The sequence below is a fragment of the Coffea eugenioides genome, chromosome 1 (assembly GCF_003713205.1).
Source record: "Coffea eugenioides isolate CCC68of chromosome 1, Ceug_1.0, whole genome shotgun sequence".
NCBI classification, from domain to species: domain Eukaryota; kingdom Viridiplantae; phylum Streptophyta; class Magnoliopsida; order Gentianales; family Rubiaceae; genus Coffea; species Coffea eugenioides.
The window spans coordinates 29,334,692-29,360,261 of record NC_040035.1 but is presented as its reverse complement, the minus strand read 5'-3'; the positions used below and the strand labels follow the sequence as shown (position 1 = coordinate 29,360,261).

General features: G+C 36.2%; 1 non-coding gene across 1 annotated transcript; it reads left to right on the top strand.

Annotated features, from left to right (window-relative positions):
• Positions 1-9,318: 9,318 nt before the first annotated feature.
• On the top strand, positions 9,319-9,426 carry LOC113752640. Its single transcript, XR_003464887.1, has one exon. It is a non-coding gene; the product is annotated as a small nucleolar RNA R71 (small nucleolar RNA).
• The last annotated feature ends 16,144 nt before the right edge of the window (positions 9,427-25,570 follow it).

The window sequence follows — 25,570 nt, the reverse complement described above, 5'->3', positions numbered from 1 at the left end:
TATATATATTTTTTATTTTTTATTGTAATAGTAAAATTACATATATATCTTTAATATTTTATTATTTATTATTTTATTTTTTCTAACTCGAGCTCGAGCTTTAAATTGTCAGCTCGTCGAGCTCGAACTCGAATTCGAGTTCAATAAAACTAAGTCAAGACTCGACTCGATTAGGCTAAAATTCGACTCGGCTTGGCTCGTTTGCAACCCTACCTGCAGCCAATGGTGACCAATTTGTAACTGGCCATGTTCATCTGGAGCCGATCCTGACTTCATTCTTAGTTTCTTTTTCTTGTCTATCCACTTTTCATGCAATTTGACTTGATTCTATTAGGGGTGGGCAAAAAAATCCGCCGACCCAAAACCTGAGCAATCTGATCCGCTCCGCTTTGCTTCGAAAATTAGGATATTTAATCTGGTTTCTCTTAGTGGAGCAGATGATGGTCGGGTACCCGTAAAATTCGGAGATGAATATGGGTCATAAAAATAAAAACTCGTGGGGTAGCCTACCCATCAATATATTATATAAATATTAGAAAATATAAGGACCATTTTATAATTTTCTTAAGTTATTAACCTAAATCCATCAACTTTCCAAAATTCTCTCAGTCTTCAACCTTTAGCCGATGTCTCAGCCTCCTCTCATTCTCTTCCTTCTAATCTTTACAACTAAGGAATTGCTATAAGGTTTTGAAAATTATCTTATTGGTTTGAGTTTTAACTTGTGTTAATATCTTTCTTGGTTGTTTTTATTTTTGTAGAAATTTCCAGTTTGACAAAGGAGCATTCTATTATTAATATGGAAGATTTGAAGAGTTACTTGTTCTCCTTAATGTGTTGTAGAAGGATGAACCTTTTGCATTGATGTTCAATGTTTTAATTTGTAATTTTTGTTGAAGAATTTGTTCTCTATCTAGTTGATTAGTTGTTTAAGTTTCCTCTTTTTTCTTTTGTTAGATTGTAGTAGTAAAATATTTGGACAGTGACCTTGAGCCCAGACCTCAAATGATACATTGATCCAGCATTTTCTATGCGTACTAATTTATCTACTGATTTTGTTCCATATTCATGGTTCCTATACAGATTATCTCAATCCCTTCCATGCATATGATGAGAGCAACCTTTCTTGGCTAGAAATGTTCATAATAGTCAAGTTAATGTACTTAAATTTAGTGCTAAAATGCGTATCATTGACTTTATGTGATCAGTTGCTTCAGTAATACTATAGAAGGAATAATAGGGGCGCATACACTATGAACTGCCCCTTTTTTTTAAGTACTCGGAGACATGTGGAGCGAATTAGGGTCAAAATATTCGTGATCCGATAAGTTAAAGTCGGGTTAGCCAAATCACGTTAGGGGTAGGTACCCGACCCGTGCCCACCCCTAGATTCCATGCACTTGCATTCCATGATCAATGTGAATTATCATCAATTCTTGCATTTAAATGATTCATATGTTTCAAATACCTAAAACACATGAAAAATTCCAACAAATCTGCTAAAGTTTGCAACATGTAATAACAAATCTCAAGTTCATGCATGTATGCAAACCCTAGTTAAAATAACTATAAAATCTTACAAAATAATGAAAATAAACACAAAATAATGCACTTAATCACGTAAATCATTTCAGTTGTCAAATTGCCCCATACTTAAATCTTTCCTTATCCTCAAACAACAAACCATCAATGATTCAAGAGTTCTAAAAAACACATGCAACCTTAAAATAAGCTCACCTTCACAAGACTTTGGTAAAATCACCATTGTGCCATAATTCATTTCTGTGACGGCCCCACCTCCCCCTAGGGCGTACCCCAGGGTTCGGCGGTTCGCCTGCCCAGCTCTCGCCAGGACTCAGTCGTTCACTACAGTCCTCAATTAAAATCGGAATAAATCACAAGAATAAATAGGGCAGCGATCCAAACTTAAAGCGGAACTTATATACATTGCCATCCCAAAAGGGAGTATAAAGATCGAATATACAAAGGTTCTCAATCCTTCATACGTCCAGCCCGTGCCAAGCACTAGGGCGAGAACCATTACAAAAATAACAAAAGAACTAGACTAGGCTAGTCTATGCTCTCATCCTGCTCGCCGTCCCCTGTTAAGGAAAACTAAACTAAAGGGGTGAGCTAAAAGCTCAGTGAGGTTCCAAACACATAGTCAGATAGTCAATTCAATACGTTAAACATGGATATCAATAATTCAAGAAATTTTTACAATGGAAAGCGATAGTAACACATTCATTAAAAGGATACGGGCTCACATGGAGCTATTTGTTCGTTCGTTCGTTCCCCTGACATTTCCCCTTATTCCTCCAATTATTTGAAAATTTCCTTTTTGAGAAGTAAAACCCTCGTGCCTTCGTTCGTTCATTCATCCCCTTCCGGACGTTGACCGGACTCCACCCATCCGGACGTTGGCCGGACTCCACCCATCTGGACATGACCGGACTACAAGGTAATACTCGAGTATACCAAATTCACCCAGGGTCACCATATCGCCCGACCGAGTCCGCTTCTGGCTCGAGTCGATCGGTAACGAAGGGCAGGGTCCAATTCAGCCAAAAGGCTTACATCATGTGCAACTAATGTTTCAATCGTTAAATCATTGAAAATTTCACATTTCTTTTAGGTCGAGCACGATAAAGTACACGCTCGCCTAGAAAATTCGTTTTGAAAATCATTGAAAACACTTAGCACATCATCAAAACAACAACAACAAGTCATGAAGTCATGGAGAATATAACAAACAAGAAACACTCACCTATGTACGCAAAACAACGGGTAAAATATCCTTCCGGATATTATCCTCAGTCACCGAGAAAACCTAAATTAAACGAGAAAGAATATTACAGATCATCTAGCACAACAATTAGGTGCAATCAAAGAAACTCGACAATTATTGAGTAGAACGTACAAAAAGACTTTAAAGTGAAACGAGGACATTTGGACCCGTGGACAAAAATAACTAGGGTTTCATAGACCAAACGTAAGTATACCAGTTCAAATAGAAACTTAGTCCTCGAGCGAAAATTTGGACAGCATGCCCTTTGTGTTTACCTAATTTTCCAACCATTTTGGCTTCATTATATTTCTCATTCAAGCCCAAGTTCATACACAACACAAATGTATTCAATAGCCGTTCCATAGGCTCAAGACAATACAAGAACATAAATCAACTAATAACAAATGCGGAAATGAAGTTTACAAAAGACAGATTTGACGGGTTTTTGCGGAAGGAGCACATCTGAGGCTACGCTTATCGGATTGGTGTGAAAATTATACCGTTTCGAAGCTAAGACGAAGGCCTACAACTGTTCGTGAAGGATACTTAGTCAAATTTCCAGTGTAACCTAATCAAATTCCCAATTTACATAACCAACTTCAACTATACGGCTAATTAACCGCACTGCACTAGAATGGTCATATCTCTGGCTACCAAGGTCCGTTTAAGGTGTTCTTGTAGGTGTTGAAAAGCTAAGACAGAGTACTAAAACTTTCATGTTTTGGAAAATGGCTAAATCAGGACGGATTCTAGTGAATAAACATGATAAACTGGATGAACTGACTAACGCGGAACACTGGAAACATCCTAAAACAGTGAGGGTATTTTTGGTCTTTTCACAGGGTACGTTGCTCCGATTGAGCTGAAATTTTGTAGACACCTATCAAATACCATTGTATACAACTTTCATGTTTTGTGCCAAGCCTAATTCGGCCTCTAACTACATGAACTGGAACCGGATAGAACAGGGTGAAATTTTTCCAGAAATCTGGAATTTTTTATTCCAATGATAACTTTCTTCATTTCTTGCTTCACTTGCTACCAAAACCCCCTATACAATCTTGGATACAACATATATTAATCATACATCAAGTTTGGCAGCAATTCATCAAACCCTAATTCATGTATCCACAAGGAAAAACAACACCCAAGACATGATAACAACCATTATTCACCACAAATTTGAGATGCTAAGCTAATTTGAACAAGATTAAGAGTAAGAAATGGGGAAATCATCATCCTTACCTTGCTTAGTGTCTACCAAGAGAAACTCTTGCTTTCCCCTTCAAAATTTCACTAACACCTCACTAGATAAACACTCAAGGATGACTTTAATCGGTTTAGTTTTCTTTCTTCCTCACTTGGTGACTAGATTTCAAGAAGAAATGGTGAACTCTCTCTTGGGGTTTTTCTCTCTCTCTCTCTCAGCCAAGACCAGAAAAAAATGAAGAAGAAAGATGGCTGAAATGAAGGATAAAAAGGCAAGAAAAAAAATTAATCAAGGAGCCATGAGGTGGTGAGACTTGGCACCACCAAAGCCATGCAAATTTTTCTCTCTCTCCCTTGCATTTTTTGCCACAAATTTCGGTCAAAGGCAGCTGGAAATGAGGGGATATTTTGCTCAAATATCAATGAGCTCATGTGGTAAGAAAGTGGTGGTCCCGTGGTGCGTTCAATCGGTAGTGCGCGATACACGTCGGTTCGCACCGTTTTTCCTTAAATCACACGTACTAGGGTTTTTTTCTTCCCAATCGCTAACTTTTTATCATTGCTCCTAATCACATATTATTTCTCACCTAAAAGTCACTCTTAGTCACCAAATTTGATCCTTGCTCTGTACCGAAAAATCATCCTTCGGAAAATCGCGAAAACCCTAACTTGCTCCAACTGAAAACGAAAAGTGAAACCCTACTTTCTAGGTTCATTTGCACTTATTGGGGAATGATTGGGTAGTAGGGCTATAATAAATGAATAATTTCTAAATAAAAAAGCATTTTTGAGAAAAATATAAGAAATTTGCGAGTCCTCACAATTTCACCCAAAAGTATTCAAAGGAGAGTTAACTATACCATTATTTTAATGTATGAGCATAGTTTCTCTTGCAACCCAACTTTGCAAGCAAGTAATTCATATAGTCAATATTTGACTTCCTAATCTTATGATCATTTTTTTCTTAAAGAGAGACTTATTAACATTCACACTAAATTCTTACTCAAGTAGTGAAAGCTCTTTTTGACATGCGAGTTAACATTCTTAGATGAGGACCCTCGATTACTCAACTCTTTACATACTAAAGCTGCTTTGCCTACTCATAATTTAAGTACCTTTTGGTATGAGAGTCAATATTTTTAGATGAGAACTCCCGGTTACTCAGTACAAGAATCAACGGAGTAGAACAAAAATTCTTATTCTATCCCCTTTCTTTCTTTCATCATTTTCTCCTTTTTCCCTTTTTACAAACTCATAAATAACAATCATAGGAGAAATACTATAACAATTGACCAAATGTGTTACTTAACCTGGCAAAAATCAAGAGAAGAAATTTATTAAACGCAATTTTTAGGCATAATTTCCTTCACTTTATCAGATATACTTTCCTAAAGTACAAAAATCCTAATTACATAATAGCAATTTCCGTGTCTATTGAAAATGAACTGTCAAGGCACATACATTTTTATTTAACATGTAAGAGGAATTTGATCAAAACACATGGTTGGAAACTTTGCCCTAAAGATTAAATTGAGAAAATTACTAAATTTTTTGGGGCAAATGTAAAATTTTAGACAAGATTTTTGAAAATTTTTAGTAGTATTTCTTTAGAAATTGACTAAATTCCCTACCAACAATCCTGAAAATTGAACATTTTCCATCACAATAATATTTTCATCATCAAGTCCAATTATTCCAACCATCTTAAGCATTATACACATGACATAAAAACTAAAATTCACATAAAACATAAAATACACTTAAACATAAAAGTCTACTAAAGTAAAGATAATGGAAAGATGTCACTAGAATGTAGTATAGCTAGTGACGTCCTTGCAAGTGTTGATTGACTTCTTCGACTCGTGCACTTAGCTCCCCAATGCGCTCATCTTCGGATGTCAAATGATGATATATTCTCTCAAACCTCTCGTCAATTTCATTCTTCATGCAAGTGAGAAATTTGATCATCATTCTTCAAATAATGATCTATTCTCTCAAATGATGATCTAATTATCCCCACTCAATTCTAGTGGGGATAATTTTATCTTTTTCATTCACAATCACAATAATCCTACATTTTTTTTTTGCATAAAATGAATTGGACTAATCCAAACACTATCAAAAATTTGAAGATTATACCTGCATCCAGTTATTTCAAAATTTCAAGTCGTACCACCTCTTTCATATTAGAATTTAAACACCTCTATAATTTAATAACTAGTTTGCCATTTTCTTTTATAAGAATCTGATACATGCAAATTGCAAGATTGTTCCCTTAATATCTAAAATTGTCCATCTTAATACTTGTTGATGCCTTCTTAATACTTTTAGTAACTTCTCTATCTGCACATCATCAAGAAAAGCACTAACAATTACGGGTAACATATTGTCAGGACCTAGAAAAATATAACATAAATGTTTCAATAATGATTTTAACTCTAGGATTGTGAAGACCTAGGATGATCAATCCTTGGTTTTGATCATTAATAAGGCAAAATAATGATTTGGAATAGTGCTTTTATATGAGAAATTTGTTAGAATAGGCACCTGGTCCACTGGAAAAGAAATAAAATGAAATCAAGAAGAAAATGTCAATTGTTGGTATCTTTCAGACACACAATGAATGATAGGATCAAAAGAGGAAGAAGAAGTAGGGGGTCAGATGTCCGACAATAGTATTAGACGTCTAACACCCTTAACAAACTATTTGGATTTGTATCGAGCGCAGAAAGGTATCTATTGGCTGTCCGACCGCCTTAACAAAGAAACCTCTCAAGACCTATATCAGACATCTAACCAACTATTGAAAGTCTGACAGTTTCAATGACTAATTTATTAACAATTAGTTTTTTGACTATTAAATAGATTTTTGGGGCAAATTTTCACTCTCTATAAAAATCTTGATGTATGAATTGAAGAGAGGCTTTTGCCTACATGAGATACAAACTTTCAAGAATGATTTTTGGGTAGAAAAATATTTTAAATATTGTATAGGTGTGAAAAAAGTTCTTAAATTTGTGATATTTGTTATTGCGGAGAAGTAAAACCTTGAATAAGGTGAGCCTTACCTGTAAGTAGTTCTTAATTGGTTGAATGAGCTTGCAATTGTAGCTTTGAGTGAGTTGTAAAACTCTTTGGTTCAATTGAAGAGTTCTATGATGAGCAAAGAGTGAGCCTTCACTTGTGCAAGTTGGTTAACCTCACCAACAATTGAAGAAGTTACTAGTGGATTTATCTCCAAGTTTCAAAGAAAATTGGAAATTGATTGGTTTGTAATTTTTTTTATTTTATTGTTCACTTTTTTTTTATCCTATTGTGTGGTTAAATTGTTTCATCTTTGTTGTTATTTTATATGCTTGACTGTTTGATCACTTAGGTAAATTTGGATAGTTAAAATTGGGTGAATATTTGCCATTATTTGTTTGGTTTGTAAATCAACCTTATTCACGCTCCTCTCTTAGATTGCTTTGGGCCTAACAAGTTGGAACTTTTCCACTTGATGTCAATAGTAATCTTTTTTTTTTTATTTCTTAGATCCTCACAAAACTCTCCTCACTTATATGAAGATTGAGAATTCAAAAGATAAGCATATTGAGAAACTTCCATTTTTCATCTTCTTGCCTCACTTCATCTTATAAACAAGTTTCAAGAGGATCAAAAATTTCTTTCATTTGACTTAACTCTTGTGTCATATTATCAATGCCATCTATAACATAAATATGATCAGTAAATGAAGGAAAATTTTCAAGTTCATTCAAATTAAACTCAATTTCATCCTCACATACTTAGAATTTAAGCTTTCCCTTCTTGACATCAATAATAGCATCTACAATCGTCAAAATAGGTCCACCAAGTATAATTAGCATATTTACATCCTTTTCTATGTTGAGAACAACAAAAGTAATTGGAATGATAAAGTTATTAACCTTAATAAGCACATTTTCAAGTACACCAGAAGGATATTTAACTGACCTATCAACTAATTGCAAAGAGATGCTAGTTTATTTAAACTCACTTATCCCAATTTTCTAGTCACACACAAAGGAATTAATAATACACTTGCACTTAGATCACACAAGGCATTTGAAAAATCACATTTTCAATTGTGTAAGGGATAGAAAAACTTCCTAGGTCTTTCAATTTTTTAGGGAGTTTATTCTGAGTCAATGCACTGCATTCTTCTGTCAAAACTATAGTCTTGTGATCCTTCAAACATATTTTCTTGGATATAATTTCCTTTAAGAACTTGGTATAGGAAGGAACCTATAAAGTACTATCTGTAAAAAGGATGTTAATATGCAATTGTTTAAAAAATTTAACAAAATTTTCAAGTTCTCTGTCTATCTTGCTTTTCTTTAACCTATGTGAAAATAGAACTGGTGTTATAGGTATATTTTGATCTGAAGGTAAAACATCATTTATTTTATCATTGTCCTTCCTATGTCCTACAACCATCTTACTCTTTTCATCTGACATTTTTTCTTTACCTCATTTTCATTTTTCTCCTTTTCTACGTCAATGTAAACCTCACCTAACTGTCTACCACTATGAAGGATAATTGCCTTATAATGTTCTCTTAAGTTCACCACTATTTTGCTAGTTAGATCTCCATGACTTCTATTCACCACTATTTTACTAGTTAGATCTCCATGACTTCTATTATTAATGGAATTAGCAATCTGACTAATCTAAACTTTCAAATTTCTACACACAGTAGCTAATTGAACAATTTTACTAATTGTGTCCTTGGTCAAACTTTCTATTTCATTATTAGTATTCACTATAACTATCTTGCATGTTGGTTATTCTCGAATTGTGGCTGCTTAGGTTGAAATCCTGGTGCAGTCATTTGTTTATGCTGAGCTACTTGATCTTTCCATCTAAAATTTGGATGATTCCTCCAATTTGGACTGTATGTATTGGAGTAAGAGTTGTTTTGAGGTTTCTTGTTAATATTATTAATATATTGAACCTATTTAATATTTAAACATTCAACATTAATATGATTTCCTCCACATTGTATGCCATATTAGCAAAATGATTGGTACTCGACTCAACTGGTTTAACAAGTACTTTCTCAAGCATATTTTTTAATTTAGCCTCTAACATGTTGCAAATATCAATTTCATACATACTAGCAGTTCTTCGATGTAGTCCTCTTTTATTCACCCATTGATAGTTGTTAGAAACCATTTTTTCAATCAATTGTTGAGCATCTTCAGCGGATTTTCCCATTAAATTTTCTCTTGTAGCTACATTTATATTGACCTTAGTAGGATAAGTTAAACCATTATAAAAGTTTGGATAATAAGTCAATCAGAAAGTCCATGGTATGGACATTTCCTTTGTAATTTCTTAAATCACTCCCAAACTTCATATAAGGACTCACCTTTTTATTGATGGAAACTAATTATGTCCATTCGCAATTTTATTGTTTTACTAGGTGGAAAATGTTTATTTAAAATGATCATAACAAATCATGAGCAAAAGTATTAGGATCATGTGAATTTAACCATACCGGTTAAATGTTTAGGATCAAGTGGAAAATGTTTATTTAATAATGCTCATGACAAAGCAAAAGTATTAGGATCATGTGAATTTCATCATACCTTAGCCTTGTCTTGAACATAGAATGGAAATAGTCTTAACTTAATAGCATCATCACGTACACCATTAAACTTAATTATGTTACAAATGTCCGTGAAATTGGTTAGATGTGCTTTAGGGTCTTCAGTAGCACTGTCACCAAATTACTCCGATTGAATCATTTGAATCAAGGCATCAAAATTATTTGCACTAACTGCTGGTGTTGCAACACTGGTTCAAACTCTTGAAACATCAAGACAAGCAAAATTGCATAAGACTTGTTGTTGCAGATTTCGATTAAGTCTCTCCTTGGCCATTTCTTCGAACTAAGGTTATTCAACCAAAGTCTTTCCTTCACTTTCCTCCACTTGTTAAGCTTGCTGTAGTGCTAGCTTTCTCACATTATCTTGCTATTTTTTCAATCATTTGATCGAATGGAACTACAATTCAAAGCGAATGGTACATATACTATAAAACACCAAAATGGTAGAAGTAGTTGAAAATTAAAAGTAGCACTAAAATAAATAAAAATTTAAAACAAAGAAATTTAGACTAACAAAGCTAAATTTTGCCCTAATGAAAAACTCCCCAATGATGACGCCAAAAACTTGACGTGTGTTCAAACTTTCAAGTTATAATTTCTAATTATTCAATATGCGTAAATATGCCAAATATTACACTTTACTAGAAGTATATAGGTCAATTTGTAGTACTAAATAATTGAGGGTCAATTCCACAAGGAGTGTTTACAAATTACCAAAGCTACTTACTTGATCTATTATCTAAACAATCACAAGTAGCTCAACTAGTAAAATAATTAAATACAAAAGTATTCAAAAGTCAAAAATTGCAAAAACTGAAATAATTTATGAAGAAATGAAGAGATCAAATTTTTTAGCGTTTTCGTAATCCCTTGTTACCAAGGTTAGAATTAACCTAATTAAATATGTCAAATCTCTACTACCACTAGGGATTAATTTCCTTTTATTTTGGTCATTGTTTTCACATATGAACAAATTATTTATTTCTAACCTTTCAAATTCACATGGTTAATAAATTAGAACAAGTTCAAGAAGATTTGAGAAATTATTCATTTATCCCCCAGATACATCACCTACTTTTGTGACTTTGATATCTAAACTTCAAGTATCCAGATCTACTTATTGACAGTTGATTTTCACCACTACCAGTAGTTAAGGTGACTTGTGATTTGTAGTAAAGCAAATACAAAAATTAAATCAAATTCTTGAACCAATAAATTGTGAGAACCCGAAAAAAAAATTCTTTATTTTCTAGTCATTAGTTTATTTTCTTGCATACAATTTCTATACCTTTCTTTATTATATTAGTTTTTGAAAGATTTTTATAAAGGAATTAAGTTGTTAAGACATTTTTCCGGTACAAGTTAGTTTATGTGACATTAGTAGTGTATATTGGACGTGGGACCCGCTAGTGCAGTAAGTGCGATAAACTTTTGATGAATGAGTGAAGTTTTAAAAGGGATGATGGACTTTGACCAAGACCTTCTTACTTTACTAAATACAAAATTTGACTAGAATTCACTTTTATTTTGACTCAATTACTTTATGATAGTTTTACTCCTTCAATAGTTGTAATGAATAAGAGATTTAAGAGTTTTTCCCTTGGTTTTATAGTTCGGGTAAATTAGGGTTTTTGCGTATTTTGGCCGTGTGATCACTTGGCAAGGTGTGTATACTAAATTTGGTGCTTAAGAGTGAGTTTTATATAAGAAAAAGTGTGTGATTAGAAGTGATAATAATAAGTGAGTGAATCATAAGTGAAAACTCTAGTACGCACGAGTTAAGGAAAATAAGTTTGAACCGACATGCACCGTTTGTTACCGAATGAGTACACCACTTGAACACTACTTTATTACCTTAATATCCGTGTTTTTATTTCAGCTAATTAACCCTAAAATATCCCTTAAACCAGCCACAATCTTTGACCAAGAATAAGATAGAGAAAAGACAATTTTAAAATTCCATCTCGTTGCGACAAGTGGCAGAAAGCCAACCAACTTTGACCAAGGTTAATAACTTTCCTAAAATCATATTTTTGACCAAAAAGCTCTTCATTTCCATGTCTTGTTGGCCGGCCACCTTGAGAGGAAGAACAAGAGAGACTACTTCATTCTTTAGCCTACCAAACTTGCTTCAATTTTGAGTTTTACCCAATAACTTTGCATACCGCTCCATACAAGCATTCACTAAGGAGGATTAGAGGTGTTGGTGGAGTGATTTTTGAGAAGGAAGTACCAAGCTACCATCTTTCTAGTGGTTCTAAGGTAACTTGTCTAAGAAATCCCTTTTTGCTCTAAATAATTGCAAATTAGTGGATTAGAGTTGTTAAAGATGTAGTTTTGTGAGAATATTTCATAGTTTGAAGTAGTATTATGGAATTTTCAGTTTTATAGTGAATTTTCTGCCCTCATGTGATGCTTACTGATTGGCCATGGTTTAATAGCTTTTTTATGTGTAAAATTGAAGTTTTTATATGTTAGTTTTGGTTGCTTAAAAAAATTCCAGCTTGTGTGGTTAATTTCCAACTTTAGAGAGGAACATGCCCTGCTTCTGACCAGCTTCATTCGTCCATGTTAGAGGCCAAATTGAGCTTAGATTAAAACATGAAAGTTGTAGAAAATGATGTTATATAGCTGGCTGTAAAATTTCACATCAATCAGAGTACTGTATCATGTGAAATGACCGGAATACCCCTGACTGCCAAAAGCTTCATTTTGCGGACAGTTTTGTGATTTCACAATTTTGGCATCATTTCTCACCTTGATCCGTATCCAATCAGCCTTTGGCCAAAACATAAAACTTTTAGCCCTATGTTCCAGCTTTCCAACGCATCTAAAAATGTCTCAATCGGAATTGTGTAGCCTGAATTATTATCATTTGAATTCAGTGCTGACAACCATATTGACAAGGACATTCTGGTTCTGTAATCTGAAAATTCGACCTAGATGAACTGTGAACTAGGTTAAGTTGTCTTCATAAAAGTTGTAACCCTTTGTCTTAACTTCGAAATGGTCTAAAGTTCACACCAATCCGATAAACGTAACTCTAGTTGTGACTAAAATATTATAAAATGTCGAATCTGTCATTTAGCCTTTTGCCTTCAAAACCTGATTTCCGGTTGTGGTATTAGACTTGTGTTGTAATTGGATGATTTTGGAGCCTAATTGAAAGGTTATTGTGGTAACATTGCCTGTGTGTGATTTTGGGACTGAATTGAAGAAAATAATGAAGCCATAAATGGCTGAAAAATAACTAAATATAAAGGGCGTGCTGCCCAAATTTTCACTCGAGGGCTAGTTGGACGTACTTGTTACTTGAACGAAAGATTTTAGGGTTGTTCATGTTTTTAAGACCAATTGCTACCTTTTTACTCCAACGTCACATTATTTTTTCTTCGCACTAGTAGTTAACTTGACTAGGCACACAACTTGTAGTTGAGCCTCATTTATACGTTCCGTTTCTTGGGTTCGTGGATGGGGGAAACCATAATTGTTTTACCTTGGTTGTTGTTAGGACGTGACGGTGATCAAAGCCATCCTTTGGGAGAAAACTTTTGAAGTTATCTTTGCTTGAACTGGTGAGTATTAACATTCTTGTTTCCTATTGAAGAGTTCGGACCCGGCAAGGGGGTATGTTTGGTGAACGGAATTTGGTGTAAAGTGGGGTCTACAGTCATGTTTGTTTCTTCGAACGTTGACGGAGAGTCAACGAGTTGTGATCAAGTACTGCACTGGAAATTTGGCTCCTGAGAGCCACCTGTATCCTTTCTATTTGAGGTGTTTGTTCATTTCCTTATATGTTGTGTATATGTGCCTCTAAAGTGAAATGTCATGATTCTTGACTACTTGTACTTGTGGTACCTCATTGAGCGTAAGCTCACCCCATTCCCGCTATCTTTGTTTTCCTTACAGGATTCAATATTTTGAGAGTTATGATTTTTGTGACAGCCCCACCTCCCCCTAAGGCGAACCAGAGGGTTCGGCGGGCCGCCTGCCCAGCTCTCGCCGGGACTCAGTCGTTCACTACAGTCCTCAATTAAATTACAAGATAAATCTCAAATATACATCCAAGTCTCCAATAATTACATATCAAAAGCGAAGCGTCCACGCTTCCGCTGCGCCACTCTGATCTTTGATACCAACCATTCACACGGAGAACTTTAATACAAACGTTTCCTTCGCCTCGAGCCCTGTGGAGGGGAATAAAATATTTTTGGGGTGAGCTAGAAGCTCAGCGAGTAACCAGTAAAATCCTTAAACAAATATATTTCACAATGTTGCATTTCGATCATTTCGATGATGTCATGATTCAGAGATCAAATGTTCGTTTAGTGCTCTCGTGAGCCAGGGAAATCATAGCACTTGAACACCCAACGCTCAAATAGATCATTTAACATTAACATTAACATTAAGAGGGAGCCCCTTCTTGAGCTCCAGATAAACATGAACATGAACCATAAACAGAGTGGAGACGTTGGTGTCCAGCACAAGACTTTCCCAGAACTCATTGAAGCCAAATCAAGTCATGAACTCACATGCAAGCACGCATGATATGCAATCGAGTACATAATGCAAGAAACATTTCACAAGTACTTTGGAAATAGTTTAGGGTCACTCACCTCCACGGCTCCGAAATCATCCAGCATATAACATTGCCTTGCTCAAATCCAAGTCTTAGATCACAAACTCAATGCAAACAAGTCCTTTCAAAATTCGGACAGCACTTCCTCTTATCTTTTTTTACTTTTCCAGCCATCAAGGCTTCATTATTTCCTCATTCCAACCCAAAGGTACACACACAACAACAAGTTCATTCAATAGCCATTCAGCAAGCTCCCAGTAGTACAAGTACAAGTCAAGCTAGGGAAAAGTCCGGAAATGAAAGTTAAGCTCAAAACCAGAAAAATAGTTTTGACGTCATTTTGCGGTAATGGTACCAAAGGCGCTACGATTGTTGGATGAAGGTACAAGATACACCGTTTCGAAGCTAAGAGATAGGGCTACAATATTCCAGAAGGTCACTCAAGCCAGTTTCGAGTGTAACCAGGTCAAAAATGCAAGACACCATGCCAGAATCACAAAACAGATTCACAGAACGCATTCTAGCGGAAACATCATAAAACAGGCTATCCAAGTCCAAATCCAGAAATTCCAAAACCAGCTGAAAGCTAAGAAACAGGGAAAAATTTCATCAGAAGGCCTCAACAACCAATTCGGAAGCAATTCCAGCCAAAACAACCAATTACAGGCGCAATTCTTACATTCGGGTAAAACCAGAACAGCAATAGTAATTTCGACTTTTCTCACTCTACGCTACTCCGATTCACCTGAAATTTTGTAGGCACCTCCAAAATATCATTCCCTACAACTTTCATGTTTTGTGCTAAGGCCAATTCGGCCTCTAACTATGATGAACAGTGCCAGGCAGAATTGGGGAAATTCAAAACCCTAATCTGGAATTTCATGCATTCAAGTGCTAATCCTCCATAAAATCACATCTTTAACCAATACAAACCATTAATTTGACATTAGCAAGACCAAAGAAGGAATTCATAAGTCACTCACCTTGAAACCTCAAGAAAGGAAGCAACTTAGCACCATTTTCTTCCAAACCACTTCACAACCAACCTCACAACCACTAAACTAAGGGTTTTTATGGAGAAATTGGAAGTTTAAACGGTTGATTTGCTAGATTTGAGCAAGAAATTGAAGAAACAAGTTGAGAGCTTTCTTTTCTTTTCTTGGAGAGAGAGAGAGTCGGCCAAGACAATAAAATGGAAAGAAATTGGGTCAAAATTTGGTTTAGTAAAGGTTAAGACAAGTCCAAGTCAAAGTCAAGGTCCAATGGTTTTGTGACAAATGGTCCTTTAGGGTTTTAATCTTATCTTTTTGTCTCTCCAATACAAATATCTTAACACTTTGTAAAATAATATCACTTAATACAAAATGCCAACAAGTTGTCAAAAATATAATGCATTTACCGCACTAGCGGGTCCCACGTTCAAAATACGCTTTTAATTTCTAAAAAATTAACCGATACTAGAAAAATCATTTTAAAACTATCTTTGCTCATAAACTTTATCTGGGGAATTTTTCTAATCAAGAAAATGTAGAAAAGGCGGGCGTTTAAAAAATAAACCCTAGAAAATTAGAAAATTTTCGGGTTCTCACACTCATTTCTTTCGGGGCGTCACAATTTTTGAAGAAAGAGTCGAACTAGTATAGACAATCTTTTGATCATGCTCCTCTGTAACCGAAGCACTAATTGTACTTTGTATATGTATGGTTACTATGGCTTGTATTTCAAGTTAACTTGTTGAAGAATCTGATGTATATATGTATATAAGTGTTTAATCAAGTGTTTCAAGAGTACTCGTTTGAGATTGTAGGTTTCTATGGTTATGTGAACTTTCTTGTATCCATTGGGGAATCGAGCGAGTGTGAAGCGTGAATGAGGAAGAAAAAAATTTGGTCGAATTTTGACGTGGCCGCGATCCTTTGCGTTTTCCGATGATTCATTTTTCCAAAGTTCTTTGGATCATTTGGTAAGGTTTATTAATGATTTAATCCATAGTCCTGGCGAGAGTTGGGCAGGTGGTCCGCTGACTCTTTTGTTCGCCTTAGAGGAAGGTGGGGCCGTCACAGATGGTATCAGAGCTGTTTCGCGTGGTCTCTGCGCGAAGTGAGCTTGGGGCAAAGTGGTGTTATGGTCCTGATATCGTGAATGAGTGTAAAGGACTAAGTGCTCTTTTGAGCATAAGCTATGGATCGTCAAATGTTATAGGTTTCAAACCTTTATCATGGTATTTGGAGGTAATAGATATGTATATCAGGTAGGAATCTCAAATGTAGATTATTTACTCTTGGGACTGGCTAGCTCAAGTTGTGAATTATCTTATTTTGGATTCTTATACCCGGATACTAAAGATGAGAGCCTAAGTTAGAAATAACTTGGGCGAGCTCGAACTTTGATTCTACGAAACCTCGTGCGATGTGTTAAGGTATCATTAAGTATGATTAACCTTATCTAGGATATAAACGGTGTTATTTGGGAGGGTACGTTGACTCAATTGGGAACTAGGTTAGGGCTCCTTTGAACCATGTTTTGATTCCATGTGAGGGATAGATAGGGAAAGTTCTCAGTTAGTTGTTTTGTACTTCTGACCTAGTTTGCATATTGTAATTTTGACTGACCCTCCTACTTCCATGGGATTCTTTTTGCTTGTATCTGATTGACTGCTATTGTGTGATTTGTTTGATATAGTCGTGTTATACATATACTTGCTTTTGCTTTGATGTAGATGTGTTATATGTATATTTGACTGACTGACCCCGCTAGTGTATATATTATATTCGCGCCTCGACTCTAAATTGGTTAATCTAATGGAGGGTACCCGTAGTGGACGCGGCCGTGGGCGCGGATCTGAACAACCTTTGACTGAAGAGGGTACTCGTGTACCAATGCCGGAACCAAACCCTGAACCTGGAATGGATCCTAATGCTCAAGTAGCCGTCGCTATCCAGCGTATGACCGATCTATTGGCCCAAGTAGTGGAACGCTAGGGTCGAAACCCTATTTCTCAACCTGGAAACCTTGGTAACAATGTAGAGGGTGGGGACAGAGCCCTCGAACGATTTCAGAAGTTCTCCTCATCGAAATTTCTTGGAGGACCAGACCCTGATGTGGCAGAGAGGTGGCTGGAGAAGATAATCGATATTTTTGCCGCGTTGCACTGCATTGAGGAGAGACATGTGACATTTGCTGTCTTCCAACTGGAGGGAGCAACCCGTTCTTGGTGGAATGTCATAAGACTGAAATGAGAAAGAGAACAAACACCGAGGACGTGGGTGAACTTCATGAGGGAGTTCAACGCGAAGTATTTCCCACCTCCAATTCAAGAAAAGAAAGAAGATGAGTTCATTAGGTTTCGTCAGGGAGTTCAGACTGTCGCCGAATATGAGAGTCATTTCACTAGATTATCTAAGTTTGCTCCTGAACTTCTTGTAATTGAGCAAAGGTGAATAAGGTGATTTATTCAGGGGTTGAATGTAGAGCTTCAAAAGGATCTAGCAGTAGCCCAAATCACCACCTTTAGTGATGCTGTGGAGAAAGTCCAGCGAGTGAAAAGTGCGAGGTTACAAGTTAGAAACTTCCAAACAAAGAAAAGGGCTATTCCTGAAAATAGCTTAGGGCAAGGGGATAAGAGTACACCTCCTAAGCTTGAAAGGGGAACTGGAGGAGTACGACTACCGGGGATGTCAAGAGGTGCCCCACAGGGAAGCTCGTCTTCTACATCCCGTGGTCCCTGCGGGTACTGTGGGAAGCCGAATCACACGGAGGATATTTGCTTGAAGAAAGCTAGGAAATGCCTACGTTGTGGGAGTGCAGATCATCAAGTCGCTAATTGCCCAGTCCCACCGCGAGAAGAGAGTGGGAACCGAAAGTCAACCAAGACCAACCTCGGACAGTCGAAAGGAGAAGGAACTGGATCGAAAGTACCGGTTCGGGTGTATTCCCTAGAGCAACATCGGGTCCCTGGCTCGTTTGACAACGTAGAAGGTACGATCACCATTTAACTAAGATTTTCCTAGATCCTGGTGGTAAGAAAATTTTGGGGACGAAATTTCTTTAAGGGGGAGAGAGTGTGAGAACCCGAAAAAAAAATTCTTTATTTTCTAGTCATTAGTTTATTTTCTTGCATACAATTTCTATACCTTTCTTTCTTATATTAATTTTTGAAAGATTTTTATAAGGGAATTAAGTTGTTAAGACATTTTTTCGGTACAAGTTAGTCTATGTGACATTAGTAGTGTATATTAGACGTGGGACCCGGTAGTGCAATAACAGTAGTGCAATAAGTGCGATAGACTTTTGATGAATGAGTGAAGTTTTAAAAGGGATGATGGACTTTGACCAAGACCTTCTTACTTTACTAAATACAAAATTTGACTAGAATTCCCTTTTATTTTGACTCAATTACTTTATGATAGTTTTACTTCCTCAATAGTTGTAATGAATAAGAGATTTAAGAGTTTTTTTCTTGATTTTATAGTTCGGGTAAATTAGGGTTTTCGCGTATTTTGGCCGTGTGATCACTTGGCAAGGTGTGTATACTAAATTTGGTGCTTAAGAGTGAGTTTTATATAAGAAAAAGTGTGTGATTAGAAGCGATAATAATAAGTGAGTAAATCATAAGTGAAAACCCTAGTACGCACGAGTTAAGGAAAATAAGTTTGAACTGACATGCACCGTTTGTTACCGAATGAGTACACCACTTGAACACTACTTTATTACCTTAATATCCTTGTTTTTATTTCAGCTAATTAACCCTAAAATATCCCTTAAACCAGCCACAATCTTTGACCAAGAATAAGAGAGAGAAAAGACAATTTTAAAATTCCATCTCGTTGCGACAAGTGGCGGAAATCCAACCAACTTTGACCAAGGTTAATAACTTTCCTAAAATCATATTTTTGACCAAAAATCTCTTCATTTCCTTGTCTTGTTGGCCGGCCACCTTGAGAGGAAGAACAAGAGAGACTACTTCATTCTTTAGCTACCAAACTTGCTTCAATCTTGAGTTTTACCCAATAACTTTGCATACCACTCCATACAAGCATTCACTAAGGAGGATTAGAGGTGTTGGTGGAGTGATTTTTGAGAAGGAAGTACTAATCTACAATCTTTCTAATGGTTCTAAGGTAACTTGTCTAAGAAACCCTTTTTGCTCTTAATGATTGCAAATTAGTGGATTAGAGTTGTTAAAGATGTAGTTTTGTGAGAATATTTCATAGTTTGAAGTAGTATTATGAAATTTTCAGTTTTATAGTGAATTTTCTGCCCTCATGTGATGCTTACTGATTGGCCATGGTTTAATAGCTTTGTTATGTGTAAAATTGAAGCTTTTATATGTTAGTTTTGGTTGCTTACAAAAATTCCAGCTTTAGAGAGGAACATGCCCTGCTTCTGACCAGCTTCATTCGTTCATGCTAGAGGCCGAATTGGGCTTAGGTTAAAACATGAAAGTTGTAGAAAATGATGTTATATAGTTTTCTGTAAAATTTCACCTCAATCGGAGCACTGTATCATGTGAAATGACCGGAATACTCCTGACTGCCAAAAGCTTCATTTTGCGGACAGTTTTGTGATTTCACAATTTTGGCATCATTTGTCACCTTGATCCGTATCCAATCAGCCTTTGGCCAAAACATAAAAATTTTACCCCTATGTTCCAGCTTTCCAACGCATCTAAAAACGTCTCAATCGGAATTGTGTAGCCTAAGTTATTGTCATTTGAATTCAGTGCTGACAACCATATTGACAAGGACATTCTGGTTCTGTAATCTGAAAATTTGACCTAGATGAACTGTGAACTAGGTTAAGTTGTCTTCATGAAAGTTGTAACCCTTTGTCTTAGTTTCGAAATGGTATAAAGTTCATACCAATCCGATAAACGTAACTCTAGTTGTGACTAAAATGTGATAAGATGTCGAATCTGTAATTTAGCCTTTTGCCGTCAAAACCTGATTTCCGGTTGTGGTATTAGACTTGTGTTGCAATTGGATGATTTTGGAGCCTAATTGAAAGGCTATGGTGGTAACATTGCTTGTGTGTGATTTTGGGACTAAATTGAGGAAAATAATGAAACCATGGATGGCTGAAAAATAGCTAAATACAAAGGGCGTGCTGCCCAAATTTTCACTTGAGGGCTAGTTGGACGTACTTGTTACTTGAGCGAAAGATTTTAGGGTTATTCATGTTTTTAAGATCAATTGCTACCTTTTTACTCCAACATCACATTATTTTTTCTTCGCACTAGTAGTTAACTTGACTAGGCACACAACTTGTAGTTGAGCCTCATTTGTGCGTTTCGTTTCCTGGGTTCGTGGATGGGGGAAATCATAATTGTTTTACTTTGGTTATTGTTAGGACGTGACGGTGATCAAAATCATCCTTTGGGAGAAAACTTTTGAAGTTATCTTTGCTTGAACTGGTGAGGATTACCATTCCTGTTTCCGGTTGAAGAGTTCGGGTCCGGCAAGGGGGTATGTTTGGTGAACTGAATTTGATGTAAAGTGGGGTCTACAGTCATGTTTGTTTCTCCGAACGTTGACGGAAAGTCAACGAATTGTGATCAAGTACTGCACTGGGAATTTGACTCCTGAGAGCCACCTGTATCCTTTCTATTTGAGGTGTTTGTTCATTTCCTTATATGTTGTGTATATGTGCCTCTAAAGTGAAATGCCATGATTCTTGACTACTTGTACTTGTGGTACCTCATTGAGCGTAAGCTCACCCCATTCCCGCTATCTTTGTTTTCCTTACAGGATTCAATATTTTGAGAGTTATGATTTTTGAAGAAAGAGTCGAACTAGTATAGACAATCTTTTGATCATGCTCCTCTGTAACCGAAACACTAATTGTACTTTGTATATGTATGGTTATTATGGCTTGTATTTCAAGTTAACTTGTTGAAGAATCTGATGTATATATGTATATAAGTGTTTAATCAAGTGTTTCAAGAGTACTCGTTTGAGATTGTACGTTTCTATGGTTATGTGAACTTTCTTGTATCCATTAGGGAATCGAACGAGTGTGAAGGGTGAATGAGGAAGAAAAAAATTTGGTCGACTTTAGACGTGGCCGCGGTCCTTTGCGTTTTCCGATGATTCATTTTTCCAAAGTTCTTTGGATCATTTGGTAAGGTTTATTAATGATTTAATCCATAGTGCTGACGAGAGTTGGGCAGGCGGTCCGCTGACCCTTTGGTTCGCTTTAGGGGAAGGTGGGGCCGTCACATTAATAGTAGATTTAACATATAAATCATAGTCAATTCATCATCTCCATAACAAGTTTATACATCACTTTAAGATTCAAAATTAAGCCTTGCATACTAATAAAGAATACTTATAGTATTATAACTATGTTTTTTTAATCAAGTTGTGCAAGAGAGAAATTTAAGAGCAACTTCACAAGGATGATTAGTTGGGTTGGTCATGAATAGGGGTGTCAACGAATCGAGCTGCTCGCGAATAGTTCGAGAGCAGTTCGAGAAAAAGATGGGCTCGAGTTCGGTAAAATCGAGCTCGAGTCGAGCTCGAACTATTCGAATATTTCAACGAATCGAATTCGAGCCTAAAAATGCTATGTTCGATAGGTTCGCGAGCTTTTCGAGCTTAAGGTATATTTAAATATATATAATTTTATATTTGTAAAATTACTTAGATATATATAGTTGTAAGCTTAATTACATGTTTTACCTATTAAAATTCAAAATATAATTGGGGTATTCTTGTCTTTCCACATAATTCCTAAAAAAAAAAATTCACATATCAAAGTATCAAACTCTAATTAGGTCAAGCCGTCGAGAGCTTCAATTCAATCTCTGTCCAAAAACGCCGTCTTCTTTCTTCTTCCTCACCTCAGTGCACGGCTGTCCCTAATTACCTATTCCTTAATCCCCATTCCTCACCTCAATCCCTAATTCCAATCTCAAATCAAACCCATTTGGGTTGCTAGCTCCAGCCGTCCAGCTCCAGCCGTTTCATTTCGTTGTTGCTACTCCACCCATTTGGATTGTGCAGTCGGTGCAGGCGTGCGGCACTGCGGTGACCGGGAGCTTGGAATCCTTGGATCTTGAAGCAGGGTGCAGTCGTGCAGCAGGTAAGATGTTATCCTTAAGTAATTTGGCTGGTCCCTTAAGTAATTTGGCTTAAATTCTGTGATCTCTGGAGTAAAGAACGATTTGGGGGTGGGTTTTAAATCAAGAATTTTTTTTTTCTTGAGTAGGAGATTGTAAGAAATCTACTTGATACAATAATTTGTTTGGAGGGATAATAAAAGTTAGGTATGCGACAAATCTGCACAAATGGAAAATTGCGGTCGTTACATCTCACAACTTGCTTATACACAATCTATGACCACCATTTTGATATCTTTTGGTATTTAACTGTAATGAACCTTGTACAAAGATGGATTATGTAGTTCATTGCCAATGAATGGCAAGAACGAAAAAAATTATAGGAAAAAAAAAACCCAAGAAACAGAGAGATTTAGATTTCAATAGGAAGTTAAGCTTCCTTCCATTTGTGGAGTTCAAGATTTGAAGAAATGGTTAGGTTAAAAATGTTCTTTTGTAAGGCTTAAATACATATTGCCTATTGTAATTAGAGATACTTTCAATTCTCTCTGTGTTACCCTATGAAATGCAATTTCTGTTTGTCTTTTAACTGACTTAAAGTGACTGATGAACAAATTTGTCCTTATTTTTTGGAGGGAGTCAACCACCCCATTTTAAGTAATTGCAAGTACTTAATTGTATATATGAATAAAACAGCCTATTGTTATTCTTTTTTCAACCCAAAAGCAACTCCTCCAAAGAGTTTAGCTGCTTTAAAATTTATCCAAGAAAAGTAAATTAATCCCAAAACATTTTACACCCAAGACAAAGCAAGAGAAGCAAATAAGTAATATTTCTGTCATTAGGAAATAAAATACCGTATAACATCTCCTAACATTAGAAGATACACATTAGTTCCACTGGCTAGTGTTATTTATAGCTACTAGTTGCCAGCCAATCATGCTCCACTGGAGTGCTGTGTTCTTTATTACTCCATGTTTCTTGGACGTTTTAAGGTGAACGGCGGGAGTATATTACTACTTAGCGGTTATTACTACTGCATTGCATAGTAGAAACAGAAATATTTCTCCAGCTTCATGCCCAGCAGAGCAGTTAACAGTAGTAAGACTTTCAAGAATGTTTTGTCCTGGGACTTGGAGTGAGAGTTACTGCACGTATATACACGTAACTTGGACTTGGAGAAATGCGTACTTCAAATGGAGGTCCAGTAAAATGGGATGGTATCCGTAATATTTTAACCCAATCACATGTTTTAGATTATTCAAACTTTTGCTAAAGTGAGAGTTCTTTCTTTAATACATTTCTTGAAGAAATTTACTCAATACATTTCTTTAATACATTTCTTGATGGAGGTACTTGTAAATTTACTCAATACAAGGATGCACATAAGAAAAGTTGCTTCCTTCATCTATTTTATTAGGTAAACCTGTTATGTTAGCTTCTGCTGTTTACTTCTTATCATGCTATCAATTGGAAATTTCTATCAATCCTTGTGTACTTAAACATATTAATTAAGTTCAGTGGAAAGATATAGCTAGACATACTTACGGATGTCTCATTTGATGCATTTAGCATTTGAAGAGTCAATCTTGATTGTATTTTTTTGGTGACTAAAGCTTATTCTTTTCAGAACAAAGCCTACTCATGTGGTCTTCAGTGGTTTTCTTCCCTTAGTTCGCACACAATAATGGAATGGAATTTCTCTGAAACCATAATGTTGAATTCACTGCTTATTCTTATGGAGATCTTTCTCATCTACAATTTGATAGTTCTTTTTTAACCCTCTTGATTATTTTCAGGTTTGTTAAGTATAAATTTTTTTTATCTTCATTATTAAATTTCCTTGTATTATAGGAATTCGCTGTTTTAGTTAAAAATGTTCAACTACTGGGATGAACTCGTTATGGAATTCGCTGTACTAGTTAGAATTAGCTCTTTTTTCTCATCCAAGTGCAGCTTTTGATTCGAAAATTAGCTAAAATTTATTTTATTTTCAGGTCAGCCTATAACCACACTTGAATCTTATTCCAATCGAGTCATGTCAGGGGCAGATTCCTCTAATGCAAATAGTGCAGAACAAGATTTGGTAAGAATGGAAACCGATCCTCAAAACTCACACAATATTAGTGAGGAAGGTCATGAAACACTCAATCAAGAGGCTGACGATGACCAACAAGCTGAAAATAGAGAAGATGGAGATGGCGAAAGTGGGCAGCCAGGTACGGAGGAGGCTGAAGAAGGCAAAAGAGCAAAAAAGTCTAAAGCTTGGGATGACTTTCGAGAGGTTGTAGTAAAAGGAAAAAGAAAGGCAGAATGTATTCACTGCCTAACTAAATTAGCCCGGACTGCAACGGGGACCACTTCCAGTATGATAAGACATAGCAACTCTTGTGTGAAGAGAAAGATTCATTTAAGACAATTATCACAAGCTTCTCAACAATCAGTGCTCAATTTTCCACCGGCTGATGCAGCTATATTTCCTATTCCTCCACTATATTCTGGGAAGTTTGAGATGGAGGTGATGAGGGAGGCAGCTGCTAAATGGGTGTTGATGCACGAACACCCATTTAGCGTTGTAGAGGAAGAGGGATTCAACTACATGCAGAAACTAGGAATGCCGGAGTGGAAAAAATTTACTCGTAATACTTGTAGAGCTGATTGTGTGAAGATTTATGAAGCTGAGAAAAAGATATTGAAAAATCAGTTGAAGGATGTTGAGAAAATAAGTTTAACCACTGATTTGTGGAAGTCCAAGAACCAGAAAATCGAGTATATGGTGATCACAGGGCACTGGATTGATTGTTCTTGGAAGCTACAAAAGAGAGTCTTGAACTTTATCAATCTTCCTCCACCTCGAAGAGGTATTGACATTTCGGACGCTCTATTCAAATGTGTCAAAGAGTGGGGCATCGAGACCAAAATTTTTACAATTTCGGTCGACAATGCCTCAGCTAATGATGTGGCTGTCCGGTTACTAAAGGATACGTTTTCGAGGTGTAACCCCTTAGCTTGTGGTGGCAAAATTTTTCATGTTCGATGCTGTGGTCATGTGCTGAATTTGATGGTGCAAGATGGTCTCGGGGAGATTGTAGACATAGTAGAAAATATTCGTGACAGTGTTGACTTTGTAGGCCGAAGAGAAAGTCGACAAATTTTATTTTCAGAAATTGTGCAGTAGCTTCGACTCTCCGGAAGAAAGCTTATTCATGATTGTAGGACACGGTGGAACTCTACATTCGAGATGTTGAACTGTGCAATCAAATTCAAAGAGGTTTTTCCAATGTATCGAGAACGAGATGGTACAAT